Here is a 4,877-nt window from a genome sequence, read left to right as displayed (position 1 = left end):
CAGTAGGAAGGAAAAAGTGTGGCAGAAAACGCTGCACAACGAGAAGAGGTGACCGGACCCTGAGGAAGATTGTGGAGAATCTTCCTCAGAATTTCATGACAAGCAAAGTAATCAGATATCAGAGAAAAAACTTAACTGAAACACTGGATGACATCATCAGGCTCTGCTGCTCCACCTCATCAGCTTTTGCTTCTCCTCTGTAGAGAGAAAGAGAACACAAACAAGGAAAATAGGAAAATTAATCTAATAATGAACTACTGAGCACAAAGACTGAACATAAACTAGAAAATGACTGAACTAAATTAAACCAGAAACCAGACAGAAATAATCTGAACTAAGAACCCAGAAAACCAAAAACATCCCAGGAAGCTGCTGATAAAAAAAACAACAAATATTTAATTAAATTTAATAAAATAAAATTTCTGTTGGATTCTATTTGAGCAGAAATATACAAGTAAAGGTCGTTTAAAATTTCCCAGTCCTAAAAACAATACATTGTTGTCATGGTTGCGCAACACTACAACTGTCCGAAAGTAAAAAATGTAAGAAGAAAGATCCTCCAGTGAGAAACCCAGAGGGAAACCAAAACCAGAACCAATCAGAGCTGATGTAGCTGAGCTGCTCCAACATGGCTGTCATGGAAGAAATTTCTTTAACAAGAGTCTGGATGAGAAGAAATAAGAAATTTATTAAAACCTTGCAAGGTGAGAACAGAAATACAGAGTCAAGGAGTCTGTCAGTCTGTCTGACCAACAGTGGATCTGGCTTCCTGTTACAGGTTCTGATCAGAGAAGAGAGACTTGATTGGACAATAGGTGTGAATCCCTGATTGTAATGGATCAGGGAACTCGGATGGTCTGGTCATTTGTTTGTTGTTAAGGAAAGGAGGCTGTTGTCTGATGCTAAAGATGGCAGATAAGTTTTACTTTGGGGAAGCAACACTAGATGGTCTCCAGGATCAAGGAGCTCCTGATGTTATATTTCATTGCAGAGGTCAATATGAGAGCTGCTTCTCTAATCTCATGATCCGACTGCAGATAAACTGAAGTGAGCAGATAAACTAAAGTGAGTGAGTTTGTGGTCACAAACTCACTCACAAACTCACAAAGTGAGTAGAAACACAATCTAGTTTGTGAGTTTGTGAGTTTGTGACCACAAACTCACAAACTCACAAACTGACTCACTTGTGACCACTTGTGACCACTTTGTGTGAGTTTGTGACCACTCACAAACTCACAAAGTGAGTTTGTGGTCACAAGTGAGTCAGTTTGTGAGTTTGTGGTCACAAACTCACAAACTGACAAACTGACTTATTTGTATGTTTATAGCTCTTACGGTGTGTTCACACATAAAGGCTGTTAAATAAAGAGAAGTGAACCATGAGTTAAAGAGAACATCTTTTTGACCGGGAGTTTGTGAGTTTGTGGTCACAAGTGAGTCAGTTTGTGAGTTTGTGACTCACAAACTAGAAACACAATCTAGTTTGTGAGTTTGTGACCACAAACTCACAAACTGACTTACTTGTGACCACAAACTCACAAACTCATGACTGTGAAAGGAGGCCGGTTCTTTCAACTCAAAATTAGATCTTAATTCTGGAGACACAATTTGCTTAACTTAGTAAATATAAATGTTTTCTATATTAAAATTCTTCTGCTGTGTCCATTGTGATCTTGGCCTTAATGTCTGCCAGGAGGATTTGACAAACTGTGTTTCTGAACACAATTGGGTGATGGAAGTGTTGGGCTGTTCATATCACAGCAGAAGTCTGAATCCATGTCAACAGAAGTCAAACAAATGTATGAGTCAGACTCATACATATGATATGAACAGTCCTCTCTGGAGCAGAACCTGCCTGGTTCACCTTCCCAGATCAGTATCAGTACCTCAAAAAAGGTTAAGAACCACTGGTCTAGAAATAATGAACTTTTATGGTTTAATTCTCTGTCCAGCTGTCTGTTTGCTTCACCTTGAAAACTTCCAGCCTTCGCTGTCAAGCCATAATGTTTCTGTTGTTTAACAATTAATTAGAAGATTTCACTCTCCTGGTTGTAAACTTTTCTTTTTGGAGGAAATATTTGCTTTTGTTGCACATTTTAAATGATTTGGTACAGTTCGTGCCTTTAGCAAACAAAAGGTGTGATTTTGGCCACTATTTAGTAGGTTTAGGTAGCTGTTGTGAAAATGTTCAGTTTTAGTTGATGACTGCATGAAAGCTGTCAGGAAAAACGGTAAAGATGTACAGCTTTTGTTGTTAGGAAATGTTGTTTAACACCCCTGTAATACCCGCAGACACTTTATGACTGTTTAACTTCCTCTGTGCTCTTCAGCACTACGGATCATCATCCTCTCCAGTCGTAATGTGGGTGTGGCTTTAAACTACAAGAACCGAAAGTTGGATCTGTCTCTACGTCAGTTTCAGCTTCAGCTCAAAGCGAGGTGAGTTCTCCGTTTTTCCTCGGTAACATTTAAATAATACATCAGGCGTTATAAATATTAATTATTACCAGTTGTAATTTGTTGTTTTTTTTACATTCAGGATTAAAGTTTCAGGTATTTTTTGTTAGAAGAAAAAAATGTCTCTAGTCAGCTTAATCTGTTCATTACATTAAGGAAATAAGGAATAAAAATCTGTTGGTAAATTAAATTTATTACCAGATTTCTCTAATTCACACGTCAATAAGTTGTTAATTCAACAACATTGCGCAAAATCTTTCAGTCACAACACTGGTAGTAAAGGGAAGTCATGGCGCTCTGGATTGAATGTTGTGATGGCGCCCCCTACTGTTAAATGACGGTATGGTGTCGAAGTGGGAAGTCTTAGAAAAGAGGGACGATCAACTTAAAGGGCGACTGACACGCCTTTTAAGTTTCTCTTCCTCCTTTGGCTATAAATGCCCATCATATTGATTTGTGGCTCAGTTTTTAATCCTCCTCTGAAGACATTTGTCACCATGGACGCTTTCTTATTTTTCACGGTTCTTTTCCTTACATCTGGACCTGCATTAGCAGATACAGGTTAGTCTCTATAGTCATTTGCTTCAGATATTGTTATGCTAGGAATTTATCTACTGAACTTTTAATTTATTGATTAAAACCAAAAATACTGAATGAAATTCTGGTTAAGTGAAATAATGTTTCTGAAGAAGTTTTCATGCTTGTTCAGGTGCTAAATTGTCAATTTAAAATGCAGTCGGGTTTTTCTGTAAAGTTAACGCAGCGCTGAAAATGGTAACGGCAGAAACAAACTTCCAGAAAACTATAAAACAGCTGAAACACTGGGTGCTTTTAAATCTCAACTTAAAACCCACCTGTTTAGAGTTGCTTATTGCAAATTAGGGTTAGAGTGTGGGTTTTGATATCTTTGATGTTTTTATGGTTTTACCTTTTTAATCTTTTTTTTCTTCTTCTTCTTCTTTAAAAATGTCTTTAATGTTTTTAACTTTACTTTTTAATTTCTTTTTATTTCTCTTTCTCACTGTTAACGTTTTAATGATGTAAAGCCCCCCTCGAAAACGTCCCAGTTAAATGACATTTAACTAAAGTCCTACAGGGTTTGGAGTCCCAGTTGACGTGTTTCAACTAAAAACCTGGAGGTTGGAGTCCTTGTCAAACTGTGTTTTTGACTAAAGTCCCAGAGGGTTAAAGGCCCAGTTACACAATGTTTAAGTCCTAAAAGGGGTGCGTGTTTTAATGTTTTCAAAATCTCTTTCTCTTTATCATTGTTTATTCAATGTCGCATGCTGTTTTTATTTTAACTATGTAAAGCACTTTGAAATGCCTTGCTGCTGAAATGTGCTATACAAATAAAATTTGATTTGATTTGATTTGATTTGAAATGAAGTTCACCCATTAAGACCTCTAAGTTTTTTATGAGGTTTATTAGAAAAGAATGAATGGATGATTGTGGCAAATGTGAAGCCAGAGGTGTAATAGGATCGTTCTGTCAAAGTGAGCATTCAGTCTCGAAAGGGTTGAGTTGCAGTGAAAGTTAGTCATGTAAAGGACCGGACCTTTATGTTCCTACGTTGTTACATGAAAAGTGTGCAGTGATGCTACTGAATGTAAATCATGATGTTTCTTCAGCAGGACAGGAAGTAGAAACTCAAGCAGAAACAGTTTAACTCTACAAGATTTAAGAGAACTTAAAATTCAAATAATTAAATCATAAAATGATTAAACTAACAGAAAAGTTTGAATAGCTGAATGAAATACATTAATAAAAATAACATGCGTCCTCCTTAGACAGTTTGAAACAGTTCTTGTTTTAAAGTCCAGATCCATTGATCCAGTCCAGGTCAGAGTCCAGTGTCTCTCCTTGGTCTCTGCTGCTGCTGGAAGTGGACCGGGTCACTCTGACCTCTGACCTTTCTGCTCTGTTTTGTCTGTAGTTCATAAAAACATCTCAGCTGTTCCTGGACAGAACAACGTCTCTCTGCCATGCCGACTCCCCAACAATAAACCTGCTGTGGTTGTGAAGTGGACCCGACCGGACCTGGAACCAGAATATGTCCTCCTGTTCAGAGACGAGCAGCCGGACCCAGAGAACCAGCATCCATCTTTTAGGAAGCGGGTGGAGCTGCAGGACAGACGGATGGAGGACGGAGACGTGTCTTTGCTTCTGAGCAACGTGACGACCAACGACACGGGAACATACGAGTGTCGGGTTTTCCAGAGAGAAGCAACCGGCAGGAAGAGACGCACTTTGACCTCTGTCCCCATCTGGACCGTCTTCCTGGATGTGGCGCCTCCTACTGGTGAGTTTTCATGGTTTCTATGTTCCAGTGAAAGAAGGAAGCTGCATAAAGTGGTTTAATGTTCAATCAGTGAATCTTCTTAAAGGTAAAATGTCTCCAGAGTCTCTGTGGCTAATCTAG

At 38.5% G+C, this 4,877-nt stretch overlaps 1 protein-coding gene and 1 long non-coding RNA gene across 2 annotated transcripts in view; one reads left to right on the top strand and one right to left on the bottom strand.

Moving 5' to 3' along the window:
• Window positions 1-4,877, bottom strand: part of LOC103131764 (uncharacterized) — a 23,770-nt gene that overhangs the window by 8,586 nt on the left and 10,307 nt on the right. The gene's annotated exons all lie outside the window — the stretch shown is intronic.
• LOC103131763 (uncharacterized) lies at window positions 2,335-4,757 on the top strand. The gene is made up of 2 exons (XR_475432.1): window positions 2,335-2,439; window positions 4,392-4,757. It is a non-coding gene; the product is annotated as an uncharacterized LOC103131763 (long non-coding RNA).

Source organism: Poecilia formosa, unplaced genomic scaffold (genome assembly GCF_000485575.1).
Source record: "Poecilia formosa unplaced genomic scaffold, Poecilia_formosa-5.1.2 Scaffold833, whole genome shotgun sequence".
Taxonomy (NCBI): domain Eukaryota; kingdom Metazoa; phylum Chordata; class Actinopteri; order Cyprinodontiformes; family Poeciliidae; genus Poecilia; species Poecilia formosa.
Note: the sequence above shows the minus strand (reverse complement) of the source record. Positions and strands in the feature narration are given on the sequence as shown.